Consider the following 17,003-nt stretch of genomic DNA (forward strand, 5'->3'; position numbering starts at 1 on the left):
TTCTCTTTGTATAGATGACATTTTATTCAGTTGCCTAACGAAAAGACTTTGCTTTTCTCCAAACCATTTTTACTGTGATTTCTCTGTCCATTGCATAAATGTTATCCATGGATTTTATTGTTTTGAATTTTTTTATCAGGGAACATTTAATTTTGTGCTTGGAAGCACTAATTGGTTCCACATTGAGACACCAGCTCTACAAATTCGTATTTTCTATGGAGAAAGCTAGAGGAACTGCGGCAAACAAACATGATATTTCTGCTTGTATCGATTACATTTTATGCACTTGCCTAACGAAAAGAATTTGCTTTTCTCCAAAACCTTTCTTACTGTGATTTTCTCGGTCCATTGCATATGAATTCCACACCACTTTGTCCGGATATGACTGGAAGAAAATAGAAATATCCGTTTGTGTTTTGGCTAACACAATCCCAGATATTGCTATGGCCTCTTTGTTTGTGTTTTCTGGATATTGTCAAAGGACTTTATTGTTTTGAATGTTTTTGATCGGGGAACATTTTATTTTGAGCTTGGACACAGTAATTGGTTCCACATGGAGACACCAGGTCTACATATTCGTATATTCTAGGAATAAAGCTAGAGGAACTGTGGCGAACAAACTTGATAGTTTTGTTTGTATAGATGACATTTTATGCACTTGTCTAATGAAAAGACTTCGTTTTTCTCTCAAACCATTTTTACTGTGATTTTCTCGATGCATTGCATACGAATTCCACACCACTATGTCCGGATATGACTGGATGAAACCAGAAATATCCGGTTGTGTTGTGGCTAACTCAATCCGATATATTGCTACAGCCTCTGTGTTTCTGTTTTCTGGATATTATCGATGTACTTTATTGTTTTGAATGTTTTTATCAGGGAACATTTCATTTTGTACCGTACAAACAATAACTGGTTCATCATGGGGACACCAGCTCTACACATTCGTATTTTCTAGGGAGAAAGCTAGAGGAACTGTGGCAAACAAACATGATATTTTGTTTGTATAGATAACATTTTATGCACTTGCCTAACGAAATGATTTTTCTTTTCTCCAAAACCATTTTTACTGTGATTTTCTCGGTCCATTGCATACGAATTCCACACCACTTTGTCCGGATATGACTGGATGAAACCAGAAATATCCGGTTGTATTGGTTAACTCAATCCGAAATATTGCTACAGCCTCTGTGTTTGTGTATTCCTGATATTATCCACGGACTTTATTTTTTTGAATTTTTTTTTCTGGGAGGATTTAATTTTGTGCTTGGAAAAACTAATTGGTTCATCATGGGGACAGCAGCTCTACACATTCGTATTTTCTAGGGGAAATGTAGAGGAACTGCGGCAAACAAACATGACATTTCGGTTTGTATAGATGACATTTTATGCACTTGCCTAACGAAAAGTCTTTGCTTTACTCCAAAATCATTTTTACTGTGATTTTCTCAATCCATTGCATAAGAATTCCACACCACTTTGTCCGGATATGACTGGATGAAACCAGAAATATTCCGGTTTTCTTTTGGATAACTCAATCCCAGATATTTCTATGGCCTCTGTGTTTGTGTTTTCTGGATATTATCAATGGACTTTATTGTTTTGAAGGTTTTTTTTCCGGGAACATTTGATTTTGTGCTTGGAAAAACTAATTGGTTCATCATGGGGACACCAGCTCTACACATTCGTATTTTCAAGGGGAAAGGTAGAGGAACTGCAGCAAACAAACATGATATTTCTGTTTGTCTAGATGATATTTTATGCTCTTGCCTAACGAAATGTCTTTGCTCTTCTCCAAAAACATTTTTACTGTGATTTTCTCGTCCATTGCATACGAATTCCACACCACTTTGTCCGGATATGACTGGATGAAACCAGAAATATCCGGTTGTGTTTTGGCTAACTCAATCCGAAATATTGTGAAAGACTCTGTGTTTGTGTATTCCTTATATTATCCACGGATTTTATTTTTTTGAATGTTTTTTTTTTTTAGGGAACATTTAATTTTGTGCTTGGAAAAACTAATTCGTTCATCATGGGGACACCAGCTCTACACATTCGTATTTTCTAAGGGAAAGGGAGAGGAACTGCGGCAAACAAACATGATATTTCTGTTTGTATCGATGACATTTTATGCAGTTCCCTAACGAAAAGACTTTGCTTTTATCCTAAACCATTTTTGCTGTGATTTTCTCGGTCCATTGCATACGAATTCCACAACACTTTGTCCGCATGTGACTGGATGAAACCAGAAATATCTGGTTTTCTTTTGGCTAACTCAATCCCAGGTATTGCTACGGCCTCTGTGTTTGTGTTTTCTGGATATTATCAATGGACTTTATTGTTTCGAATGTTTATTATCGGAGAACATTTTATTTTGAGCTTGTATACAGTAATTGGTTCCACATGAGACACCAGCTCTACACATTCGTATTTTCTAGGAAGAAAGCTAGAGGAGCTGCGGCAAACAAACATGATATTTCTCTTTGTATAGATGATATTTTATGCACTTGCCTAATGAAAAGACTTTGCTTTTCTCCAAAACCATTTTTACTGTGATTTTCTCGGTCCATTGCATTCGAATTCCACACCAGTTTGTCCGGATATGACTGTATGGCACCCGAAATATCCGGTTGTGTTTTGGCTAACTCATTCCGATATATTGTGAAAGCCTCTGTGTTTCTGTTTTGTGGATATTATCGATGGACTTTATTCTTTTGAATGATTTTTTCAGGGAACATTTCACTTTGTACCGTAGAAACACTAACTGGTTCATCATGGGGACACCAGGTCTACACATTCGTATTTTCTAGGGAGAAAGCTAGAGGAACTGTGGCCAACAAGCATGATATTTTTTTGTATAGATGACATTTTATGCAGTTGCCTAACGAAAGATTTTGATTTTCTCCAAAACCATTTTTACTGTGATTTTCTCGATCCATTACATACGAATTCCACAACAGTTTGTCAGGATATGACTGGGTGAAACCAGAAATATCTGGTTGTGTGTTGGCTAACTCAATCCGCAATAATGCTACAGCCTCTGTGTTTGTGTATTCCTGATATTATCCACGTACTTTATTTTTTTGAATGTTTTTTTTTCACGGAGCATTTAATTATGAGCTTGGAAAACTAATTGGTTCATCATGGGGACACCAGCTATAGACATTCGTATTTTTTAGGGGAAAGGTAGAGGAACTGCAGCAAACAAACATGATATTTCTGTTTGTATCGATGACATTTTATGCACTTCCTAACGAAAAGACTTTGCTTTTCTCCAAAACCATTTTTACTATGATTTTCTCAGCCCATTGCATCGAATTCCACAGCTGTTGTCTGGATATGACTGGATGAAACCGGAAATATCCGGTTCTATTTTGGCTAACTCAGTCCGAAATATTGTGAAAGCCTCTGTGTTTGTGTTTTCTGGATATTATCGAAAGACTTTAGGGTTTTGAATGTTTTTATCAGGCAACATTTAACTTTGTGCTTGGAAACACTAATTGGTTCATCATGGGGACACCAGCTCTACACATTCGTATTTTCTAGGGAGAAAGCTTGAGGAACTGCGGCAAACAAACATGATATTTCTGTTTGTATAGATGACATTTTATTCACCTGCCTAAGGAATAACTTTGCTTTTCTCCAAAACCATTTGTACTGTGATTTTCTAAGACCATTGCATAGGAATTGCACACCCGTTAGTCTGGATATGACTGGATGTGACCGGAAATAATCGGTTTTATTTTGGCTAACTCAATCCCAGATATTGCTACAGCCTCTGTGTTTGTGTTTTCTGGATATTATCAATGGACTTTATTGTTTTGAAAGTTTTTTATCGGGGAACATTTTATTTTGAGTTTTGATACAGTAATTATTTCCACATGGAGACACCAGCTCTACACATTCGTATTTTCTAGGGAGAAAGCTAGAGGAACTACGGCAAACAAACATGATATTTCTGTTTGTATAGATGACATTTTATGCACTTGCCTAACGAAAAAACTTTGCTTTTTCCCAAAACCATTTGTACTGTGATTTTCTCTCTCCATTGCATACGAATTCCACACCACTTTGTCCGGATATGACTGGATGAAACCAGAAATATCCGGTTGTGTTTTGGCTAACTCAATCTGAAATATTGTGAAAGCCTCTGTGTTTGTATTTTCTGGATATTATCGATGGACTTTATGGTTTTCAATGTTTTTTATTGGCGAACATTTTATTTTGAGCTTGAATACAGTAATTGATTCCACCTGGAGACCTCAGCTCTACATATTCGTATTTTGTAGTTAGAAAGCTACAGGAACTGTGGCAAACAAACATGATATTTCTCTTTGTATAGATGACATTTTATTCAGTTGCCTAACGAAAAGACTTTGCTTTTCTCCAAACCATTTTTACTGTGATTTCTCTGTCCATTGCATAAATGTTATCCATGGATTTTATTGTTTTGAATTTTTTTATCAGGGAACATTTAATTTTGTGCTTGGAAGCACTAATTGGTTCCACATTGAGACACCAGCTCTACACATTCGTATTTTCTATGGAGAAAGCTAGAGGAACTGCGGCAAACAAACATGATATTTCTGCTTGTATCGATTACATTTTATGCACTTGCCTAACGAAAAGAATTTGCTTTTCTCCAAAACCTTTCTTACTGTGATTTTCTCGGTCCATTGCATATGAATTCCACACCACTTTGTCCGGATATGACTGGAAGAAAATAGAAATATCCGTTTGTGTTTTGGCTAACACAATCCCAGATATTGCTATGGCCTCTTTGTTTGTGTTTTCTGGATATTGTCAAAGGACTTTATTGTTTTGAATGTTTTTGATCGGGGAACATTTTATTTTGAGCTTGGACACAGTAATTGGTTCCACATGGAGACACCAGGTCTACATATTCGTATATTCTAGGAATAAAGCTAGAGGAACTGTGGCGAACAAACTTGATAGTTTTGTTTGTATAGATGACATTTTATGCACTTGTCTAATGAAAAGACTTCGTTTTTCTCTCAAACCATTTTTACTGTGATTTTCTCGATGCATTGCATACGAATTCCACACCACTATGTCCGGATATGACTGGATGAAACCAGAAATATCCGGTTGTGTTGTGGCTAACTCAATCCGATATATTGCTACAGCCTCTGTGTTTCTGTTTTCTGGATATTATCGATGTACTTTATTGTTTTGAATGTTTTTATCAGGGAACATTTCATTTTGTACCGTACAAACAATAACTGGTTCATCATGGGGACACCAGCTCTACACATTCGTATTTTCTAGGGAGAAAGCTAGAGGAACTGTGGCAAACAAACATGATATTTTGTTTGTATAGATAACATTTTATGCACTTGCCTAACGAAATGATTTTTCTTTTCTCCAAAACCATTTTTACTGTGATTTTCTCGGTCCATTGCATACGAATTCCACACCACTTTGTCCGGATATGACTGGATGAAACCAGAAATATCCGGTTGTATTGGTTAACTCAATCCGAAATATTGCTACAGCCTCTGTGTTTGTGTATTCCTGATATTATCCACGGACTTTATTTTTTTGAATTTTTTTTTCTGGGAGGATTTAATTTTGTGCTTGGAAAAACTAATTGGTTCATCATGGGGACAGCAGCTCTACACATTCGTATTTTCTAGGGGAAATGTAGAGGAACTGCGGCAAACAAACATGACATTTCGGTTTGTATAGATGACATTTTATGCACTTGCCTAACGAAAAGTCTTTGCTTTACTCCAAAATCATTTTTACTGTGATTTTCTCAATCCATTGCATAAGAATTCCACACCACTTTGTCCGGATATGACTGGATGAAACCAGAAATATTCCGGTTTTCTTTTGGATAACTCAATCCCAGATATTTCTATGGCCTCTGTGTTTGTGTTTTCTGGATATTATCAATGGACTTTATTGTTTTGAAGGTTTTTTTTCCGGGAACATTTGATTTTGTGCTTGGAAAAACTAATTGGTTCATCATGGGGACACCAGCTCTACACATTCGTATTTTCAAGGGGAAAGGTAGAGGAACTGCAGCAAACAAACATGATATTTCTGTTTGTCTAGATGATATTTTATGCTCTTGCCTAACGAAATGTCTTTGCTCTTCTCCAAAACCATTTTTACTGTGATTTTCTCGTCCATTGCATACGAATTCCACACCACTTTGTCCGGATATGACTGGATGAAACCAGAAATATCCGGTTGTGTTTTGGCTAACTCAATCCGAAATATTGTGAAAGACTCTGTGTTTGTGTATTCCTTATATTATCCACGGATTTTATTTTTTTGAATGTTTTTTTTTTTAGGGAACATTTAATTTTGTGCTTGGAAAAACTAATTCGTTCATCATGGGGACACCAGCTCTACACATTCGTATTTTCTAAGGGAAAGGGAGAGGAACTGCGGCAAACAAACATGATATTTCTGTTTGTATCGATGACATTTTATGCAGTTCCCTAACGAAAAGACTTTGCTTTTATCCTAAACCATTTTTGCTGTGATTTTCTCGGTCCATTGCATACGAATTCCACAACACTTTGTCCGCATGTGACTGGATGAAACCAGAAATATCTGGTTTTCTTTTGGCTAACTCAATCCCAGGTATTGCTACGGCCTCTGTGTTTGTGTTTTCTGGATATTATCAATGGACTTTATTGTTTCGAATGTTTATTATCGGAGAACATTTTATTTTGAGCTTGTATACAGTAATTGGTTCCACATGAGACACCAGCTCTACACATTCGTATTTTCTAGGAAGAAAGCTAGAGGAGCTGCGGCAAACAAACATGATATTTCTCTTTGTATAGATGATATTTTATGCACTTGCCTAATGAAAAGACTTTGCTTTTCTCCAAAACCATTTTTACTGTGATTTTCTCGGTCCATTGCATTCGAATTCCACACCAGTTTGTCCGGATATGACTGTATGGCACCCGAAATATCCGGTTGTGTTTTGGCTAACTCATTCCGATATATTGTGAAAGCCTCTGTGTTTCTGTTTTGTGGATATTATCGATGGACTTTATTCTTTTGAATGATTTTTTCAGGGAACATTTCACTTTGTACCGTAGAAACACTAACTGGTTCATCATGGGGACACCAGGTCTACACATTCGTATTTTCTAGGGAGAAAGCTAGAGGAACTGTGGCCAACAAGCATGATATTTTTTTGTATAGATGACATTTTATGCAGTTGCCTAACGAAAGATTTTGATTTTCTCCAAAACCATTTTTACTGTGATTTTCTCGATCCATTACATACGAATTCCACAACAGTTTGTCAGGATATGACTGGGTGAAACCAGAAATATCTGGTTGTGTGTTGGCTAACTCAATCCGCAATAATGCTACAGCCTCTGTGTTTGTGTATTCCTGATATTATCCACGTACTTTATTTTTTTGAATGTTTTTTTTTCACGGAGCATTTAATTATGAGCTTGGAAAACTAATTGGTTCATCATGGGGACACCAGCTATAGACATTCGTATTTTTTAGGGGAAAGGTAGAGGAACTGCGGCAAACAAACATGATATTTTTGTTTCTATCGATGACATTTTATTCTCTTGCCTAATGAAAAGTCTTTGCTCTTCTCCAAAACCATTTTTACTGTGATTTTCTTGGTCCATTGCATCCGAATTCCACACCAGTTTGTCCAGATATGACTGGATGAAAGCGGAAATATCCGGTTGTATTTTGGCTAACTCAATCCAACATCTTGCTACAGCCTCCGTGTTTGTGTTTTCCGGATATTATCGATGGACTTTATTCTTTTGAATGTTTTTATCAGGGAACATTTAATTTTGTACCGTAGAAACAGTAATTGGTTCCACATGGAGACACCAGCTCTACATATTCGTATTTTCTAGGGAGAAAGCTAGAGGAACTGTGGCAATCAAGCATGATATTTTGTTTGTATAGATGACATTTTATGCACTTGCCTAACGAAAAGATTTTGCTTTTCTCCAAAACCATTTTTACTGTGATTTTCTCGGTCCATTGCATATGAATTCCACAGCAGTTCGTCCGTATATGACTGGATGAAACTGGAAAAATCCGGTTGTGTTTTGGCTAACTCAATCCGAAATATTGCTACAGCCTCTGTGTTAGTGTATTCCTGATATTATCCACGGACTTTATTTTTTTGAATTTTTTTTTTTAGAGAGCATTTAATTTTGTGCTTGGAAAAACTAATTGGTTCATCATGGGGACACCAGCTCTACACATTCGTATTTTCAAGCGGAAAGGTAGAGGAACTGCGGCAAACAAACATGATATTTCTGTTTGTCTAGATGACATTTTATGCTCTTGCCTAATGAAAAGTCTTTGCTCTTCTCCAAAACCATTTTTACTGTGATTTTCTCGGTCCACTGCATACGAATACCACACCACTTTGTCCAGATATGACTGAATGAAACCAGAAATATCCGGTTTTCTTTTAGCTAACTCAATCCCAGATATTGCTACGGACTCTGTGTTTGTATTTTCTGGATATTATCAACGGACTTTATTTTTTTGAATGTTTTTTTTTCCGTGAACATTTGATTTTGTGCTTGGAAAAAAAAATTGGTTCATCATGGGGACACCAGCTCTACACATTCGTATTTTCCAGGGAGAAAGCAAGAGGAACTGCGACAAACAAACATGATATTTCTGTTTGTCTATATGACATTTTATGCACTTGCCTAACGAAGACTTTGCTTTTCTCCAAAACCATTTTTACTCTAATTTTCTCGATCCATTGCATACGAATTCCACACCCCTTTGTCCGGATATGACTGGATGTAACCAGACATATCTGGTTTTTTTTTTGGCGAACTAAATCCCAGATATTGCTATGGCCTCTGTGTTTGTGTTTTCTGGATATTATTAACGGATTTTATTGTTTTGAATGTTTATTATCAGGGAACATTTTATTTTGAGCTTGGATACAGTAATTGGTTCCACATGGAGACACCAGCTCTACATATTCGTATTTTCTAGGAAGAAAGCTAGAGGAACTGTGGCAAACAAACATGATATTTCTATTTGTCTATATGACATTTTATGCACTTGCCTAACGAAGACTTTGCTTTTCTCCAAAACCATTTGTACTGTGATTTTCTCGGTCAATTGCATACGAATTCCACACCACTTTCCGGATATGACTGGATGAAACCAGAAATATCCATTTGTGTTTTGGCTAACTCAATCCCAGATATTCCTATGGCCTCTTTGTTTGTGTTTTTTTCGGATATTGTCAACGGACTTTATTGTTTTGAATGTTTTTTATCGGGGAACATTTTATTTTGAGCTTGGATACAGTAATTGGTTCCACATGGAGACACCAGCTCTACACATTTGTATTTTCTAGGGAGAAAGCTAGAGGAACTGCGGCAAACAAACATGATATTTCTGTTTGTATAGATGACATTTTATGCACTTGCCTAACAAAAAGTCTTTGCTCTTCTCCAAAACCATTTGTACAGTGATTTTGTCGGTCCATTGCATACGAATTCCACACCACTTTGTCCGGATATGACTGGATGAAAGCGGAAATATCCGGTTGTGTTTTGGCTAACTCAATCCAAAATATTGCTATGGCCTCTTTGTTTGTGTTTTCTGGATATTGTCAACGGATTTTATTGTTTTGAATGTTTTTTTTTATTGGGGAACATTTTATTTTGAGCTTGGATACAGTAATTGGTTCCACATGGAGACACCAGATCTACATATTTGTATTTTCTGGGAAGAAAGGTAGAGGAACTGCGGCAAACAAACATGATATTTTTGTTTGTACGATGACATTTTATGCACTTGCCTAACGGAAAACTTTGCTTTTCCCCCAAACCATTTTTACTGTGATTTTCTTGGTCCATTGCATCCGAATTCCAAACCAGTTTGTCCAGATATGACTGGATGAAAGCGGAAATATCCGGTTGTGTTTTGGCTAACTCAATCCAACATCTTGCTACAGCCTCCGTGTTTGTGTTTTCCGGATATTATCGATGGACTTTATTCTTTTGAATATTTTTATCAGGGAACATTTAATTTTGTACCGTAGAAACAGTAATTGGTTCCACATGGAGACACCAGCTCTACATATTCGTATTTTCTAGGGAGAAAGCTAGAGGAACTGTGGCAATCAAGCATGATATTTTGTTTGTATAGATGACATTTTATGCACTTGCCTAACGAAAAGATTTTGCTTTTCTCCACAACCATTTTTAATGTGATTTTCTCGGTCCATTGCATATGAATTCCACAGCAGTTCATCTGTATATGACTGGATGAAACTGGAAAAATCCAGTTGTGTTTTGGCTAACTCAATCCGAAATATTGCTACAGCCTCTGTGTTAGTGTATTCCTGATATTATCCACGGACTTTATTTTTTTGAATTTTTTTTTTTAGAGAGCATTTAATTTTGTGCTTGGAAAAACTAATTGGTTCATCATGGGGACACCAGCTCTACACATTCGTATTTTCAAGGGGAAAGGTAGAGGAACTAGGGCAAACAAACATGATATTTCTGTTTGTCTAGATGACATTTTATGCTCTTGCCTAATGAAAAGTCTTTGCTCTTCTCCAAAACCATTTTTACTGTGATTTTCTCGGTCCACTGAATACGAATTCCACACCACTTTGTCCTGATATGACTGGATGAAACCAGAAATATCCGGTTTTCTTTTAGCTAACTCAATCCCAGATATTGCTACGGAATCTGTGTTTGTGTTTTCTGGATATTATCAATGGACTTTATTTTTTTGAATGTTTTTATCAGGGAACATTTAATTTTGTACCGTACAAACACTAAGTGGTTCATCATGGGGACAGCAGCTCTACACATTCGTATTTTCTAGGGAGAAAGCTAGAGGAACTGCGGCAAACAAACATGATATTTCTGTTTGCATTGATGACATTTTATGCACTTACCTAACGAAAAGTCTTTGCTATTCTCCAAAAATTTTTCCTGTGCTTTTCTGGGTCCATTGCATACGAATTCCACACCACTTTGTCAGGATATGACTGGATGAAACCAGAAATATCCAGTTTTCTTTTGTCTAACTCAATCCCAGTTATTGCTACGGCCTCTGTGTTTGTGTTTTCTGGATATTATCAACGGACTTTATTGTTTTGAATGTATTTTTCCGGGAACATTTGATTTATTGCTTGGAAAAAAAAAATTGGTTCATCATGGGGACACCAGCTCTACATATTCGTATTTTCTAGGGAGAAAGCTAGAGGAACTGCGGCAAACAAACATGATATTTCTGTTTGTATCGATGACATTTTATGCAGTTCCCTAATGAAAAGACTTTCCTTTATTCAAAACCATTTTTACTGTGATTTTCTCGGTCCATTGCATACGAATTCCAAACCAGTTTGTCCAGATATGACTGGATGAAACCAGAAATAGCCGGTTGTGTTTTGGCTAACTCAATCCGAAATATTGTGAAAGCCTATGTGTTTGTGTTTTCTGGATATTATCGATGGACTTTATTGTTTTGAATGTTTTTATCAGGGAACATTTAATTTTGTACCGTACAAACACTAAGTGGTTCATCATGGGGACAGCAGCTCTACACATTCGTATTTTCTAGGGAGAAAGCTAGAGGAACTGCTGCAAACAAACATGATATTTCTGTTTGTATACATGACATTTTATGCACTTGCCTAACGAAAAGACTTTGCTTTTCTCCAGAACCATTTTTACTGTGATTTTCTCGGTCCATTGCATACGAATTCCACACCACTTTGTCCAGATATGACTGGATGAAACCAGAAATATCCGATTGTGTTTTGGCTAACTGAATCTGAAATATTGTGAAAGCCTCTGTGTTTGTGTTTTCTGGATATTATCTGGACTTTATAGTTTAATGTTTTTATCAGGGAACATTTAATTTTGTACCGTAGAAACATTAATTGGTTCATCATGGGGACACCAGCTCTACATATTCGTATTTTCTAGGGAGAAAGCTAGAGGAACTGTGGAAAACAAACATGATATTTCTGTTTGTATAGATGACATTTTATGCACTTGCCTAATGAAAAGATTTTGCTTTTCTCCAAAACCATTTGTACTGTGATTTTATCGGTCCATTGCATACGAATTCCACACCACTTTGTCCGGATATTACTGGATGAAAACAGAAATATCTGTTTGTGTTTTGGCTAACTCAATCCCAGATATTGCTATGGCCTCTTTGTTTGTGTTTTCTGAATATTGTCAATGGACTTTATTGTTTTGAATGTTTTTTATCGGGGAACATTTTATTTTGAGCTTGGATACAGTAATTGGATCCACATGGAGACACCAGCTCTACATATTCATATTTTCAAGAATAAAGCTAGAGGAACTGCAGCAAACAAACATTATAGTTTTGTTTGTATAGATGACATTTTATGCACTTGCCTAATGAAAAGACTTTGCTTTTCTCCCAAACCATTTTTACTCTAATTTTCTCGATCCATTGCATACGAATTCCACACCACTTTTTCTGGATATGACTGGATGTAACCAGACATATCTGGTTTTTTTTTGGCGAACTAAATCCCAGATATTGCTATGGCCTCTGTGTTTGTGTTTTCTGGATAATATTAACGGACTTTATTGTTTTGAATGTTTATTATCAGGGAACATTTTATTTTGAGCTTGGATACAGTAATTGGTTCCACATGGAGACACCAGCTCTACATATTCGTATTTTCTAGGAAGAAAGCTAGAGGAACTGTGGCAAACAAACATGATATTTCTGTTTGTCTATATGACATTTTATGCACTTGCCTAACGAAAAGACTTTGCTTTTCTCCAAAACCATTTGTACTGTGATTTTCTCGGTCAATTGCATACGAATTCCACACCACTTTCCGGATATGACTGGATGAAACCAGAAATATCCGTTTGTGTTTTGGCTAACTCAATCCCAGATATTCCTATGGCCTCGTTGTTTGTGTTTTTTTCGGATATTGTCAACGGACTTTATTTTTTTTAATGTTTTTTTTTTCGGAGCATTTAATTTTGTGCTTGGAAAAACTAATTGGTTCATCATGGGGACACCAGCTCTACACATTCGTATTTTCTAGGGGAAAGGTAGAGGAACTGCGGCAAACAAACATGATATTTCTGTTTGTACGATGACATTTTATGCACTTGCCTAACGAAAAGTCTTTGCTCTTCTCCAAAACCATTTTTACTGTGATTTTCTCGGTCCATTGCATAGGAATTACACACCAGTTTGTCCGGATGTGACTGGATGAAACCAGAAATATCCAGTTGTGTTTAGGCTAACTCAATCCCACATATTCCTACGGCCTCTGTATTTTTGTTTTCTGGATATTATCAACGGACTTTATTGTTTTGAATGTTTTTTTCGGGGAACATTTGATATTGTGCTTGGAAAACAAAAATTGTTTATCATGGGGACTCCAGCTCTACACATTCGTATTTTCAAGGGAGAAAGCTAGAGGAACTGCGGTAAACAAACATGATATTTGCTTGTATAGATGACATTTTATGTAGTTCCCTAACGAAAAGACTTTGCTTTTCTCCAAAACCATTTTTACTGTGATTTTCTCGGTCCTTTGCATACAAATTCCACACCAGTTTGTCCGGATATGACTGGAGGAAACCAGAAATATCCGGTTGTGTTTTGGCTAACTCAATCAGAAATATTGCTACAGCCTCTGTTTTTGTCTTTTCTGGATATTATCAACGGACTTTATTGTTTTGAATGTTTTTTTCGGGGAACGTTTGATATTGTGCTTGGAAAAAAAATTGTTCATCATGGGGACACCAGCTCTACACATTCGTATTTTATAGGGAGAAAGATAGAGGAACAGTGGCAAACAAACATGATATTTCTGTTTGCATAGATGACATTTTATGCACTTGCCTAACGAAATGTCTTTGCTCTTCTCCAGAACCATTTTTACTGTGATTTTCTCAGTCCATTGCATACGAATTCCACACCACTTAGTCCGGATATGACTGGATGAAACCAGAAATATCTGGTTTTCTTTTGGCTAACTCAATCCCAGAGATTGCTATGGCCTCTGTGTTTGTGTTTTCTGGATATTATCAACGGACTTTATTGTTTTGAATGTTTTTTTTATCGGGGAACATTTTATTTTGAGCGTGGATACAGTAATTGGTACCACATGGAGACAAGAGCTCTACATATTCATATTTTCTAGGGGAAAGGTAGAGGAACTGCGACTAACAAACATGATATTTTTGTTTGTATAGATGACATTTTATGCACTTACCTAATGAAAAGACTTTGCTTTTCTCCAAAACCATTTTTACTGTGATTTTCTCGGTCCATTGCATACGAATTCCACACCAGTTTGTGTGGATATGACTGGATGAAACCAGAAATAGCCGGTTGTGTTTTGGCTAACTTAATCCGAAATATTGTGAAAGCCTCTTTGTTTGTGTTTTCTGGATAGTATCGATGGACTTTATTGATTTGAATGTTTTTATCAGGGAACATTTCATTTTGTACCGTACAAACACTAACTGGTTCATCATGGGGACACCAGCTCTACACATTGGTGTTTTCTAAGGAGAAAGCTAGAAGAACTGTGCCAACAAGCATATTTCTGTTTGTATAGATGACATTTTATGCACTTGCCTAACGAATAGATTTTGCTTTTCTCCAAAACCATTTTTACTGTGATTTTCTCATTCCATGGCATACGAATTCCACACCAGTTTGTGCGGATATGCCTGGATGAAACTGGAAAAATCCGGTTGTGTTTTGGCTAACTCAATCCGAAATATTGCTACAGCCTCTGTGTTTGTGTATTCCTGACATTATCCACGGACTTTATTTTTTTGAATGTTTTTTTTTCAGGGAGCATTTGATTTTGTACTTGGAAAAAAAATTCGTTCATCATGGGGATACCAGCTCTACACATTCTTATTTTCTAGGTAGAATGCTAGAGGAACTTTGGCAAACAAACATGATATTTCTATTTGTATAGATTACATTTTATGCACTTGCCTAACGAAAAGTCTTTGCTTTTCTCCAAAACCATTTGTACTGTGATTTTCTCAGTCTATTGCATACGAATTCCACACCTCTTTGACTGGATATGATTGGATGAAACTGGAAAAAAACGGTTGTGTTTTGGCTAACTCAATCCGAAATATTGCTACAGCCTCTGTGTTTGTGTTTTCTGGATATTTTCCACGGAGTTTATTTTTTTGAATGTTTTTTTTTTCAGGGAACATTTAATTATGTGCTTGGAAAAAAAATTGGTTCATCATGGGGACACCAGCTCTACACATTCGTATTTTCTAGGGAGAAAGCTAGAGGAACTGTGGCAAACAAACATGATATTTCTGTTTGTATCGATGAGATTTTATGCACTTGCCAAATGAAAAGACTTTGCTTTTCTCCAAAACCATTTTTACTGTGATTTTCTCAGTCCATGGCATACCAATTCCACTCCACTTTGTCTGGATATTGTGAAATTAATATAGGATGGGGTTAAATTGGAATGTAAAATTAAGATAGAAAGGGTTAAAATGGAGTGCTGAGCTAACTGCATATTGTTTTGCTTCTGTATAAAATGCTTTGGCTTGCAAAATGCATTTTTTAAAGATAACTAGATTTTAGCTGACCTTGTAATATGTGATGAGTGTGCTAATGCGTGTATGAGATAATTGAGCATGTGACAATTATTTTAGGAGTTATGTTAAATTTTTGGTCATGATGACCCCGTGTTTATGCTTGCTCAAGGTTTTCTGTCCCCGTACCCTGGAAAAACCCTGAATCTTATGAGAATTTGTCATGCATCTTATGAGAATTTGTCATGCTGCGGTTTATCTTGTGACTCTCTGTAATGCTGTGGAGATATGCTAATGTTGTGGTTTTTAGCCTTAAATACTTTGAGCAGTTGATGGTTGGGGCCTCTCTTCTCACACTGCACCAGGGGGTGTTGTTGTGCTTAGAGTTGGCCCATCTGCGCAGATGTAATAAACTTCCCTCATGTTCTTTACAGCGATTGGAATGGAATTCGTGTTTCTGGGGTCGGTAAAAGTGTGAGGCACCTTTCGGGGGTCTTACATCTTCTTGGGGGCTCGTCCGGGATTGGAGACCCCAGACCCACGCTCCATTTTCCAATCGGAGGTAAGTTTTTGCTGTTCTAAGTGTTTTTGTGTGTTCTGTTGATTTTTTTATTTTTTCCTGGGGCGCTTGACGTACCGGAGGTTCATGTTTTACTGAGATTGTGCCTGTGCAGGACCTGTATCTGAGAAGAGCCAGTAGTAGGAAGGACAGACGTGTCAAGACCCCTGGCTCAGGCCCTTGGAGGACGCTCCATTGGCGGTATTCTGGGGGGGCCTGGCGGGTGGCAGCCGCTTCGCTCCCATCATTAAGCTTACCTGGGGAGCGTGGCGGGTGGCAGCCGCTTCGCTCTCATCGGAAGCTCTGGTTAGGATTTAGTATAGTTTTGTCTCGGTCTTCTTCCCCGGGAGAGGGGCTGGTGGCAGCAGCCACTCCCGTCGGAAGTTGTGGTTTCGGTTTTGTCTTGGTTTTGCGCGCAGTGTCTTTGTGAATTTTGTGATTTGTGAGTCTTGTGGTTGTTTTCTGTGTTTTAATATACTAACCTTACTTGCCTTTCCCCTTCAACATGGGACAGGAATTAACTACACCTTTGAGTCTTACTTTAGATCATTGGAAAGAGGTCCGGGAGTGGGCCCAAAACTTGTCTATAAGAGTGCAGAAGAAGAACTGGACAAGTTTTTGTACGTCCGAGTGGCCAGCCTTAAACATCGGGTGGCCACGGGATGGGACTTTTGACTCTCAAACTATCTTACAGGTGAAGAGCCAGGTCTGCAAGGGAGGTAAAGAAGGGCACCCGAATCAAGTGCCCTACATCTTTGTGTGGGAGGACCTGGTGAAAAACCCCCCAGACTGGGTAAAACCTTTCCTCTCCAACAGGGCGGTGGCAGAGCTCGATCCTACTATACCCACCGCCGCCCTGAGGATGAAGC

Source organism: Lepus europaeus, unplaced genomic scaffold, assembly GCF_033115175.1.
Source record: "Lepus europaeus isolate LE1 unplaced genomic scaffold, mLepTim1.pri SCAFFOLD_84, whole genome shotgun sequence".
Lineage (NCBI taxonomy): Eukaryota > Metazoa > Chordata > Mammalia > Lagomorpha > Leporidae > Lepus > Lepus europaeus.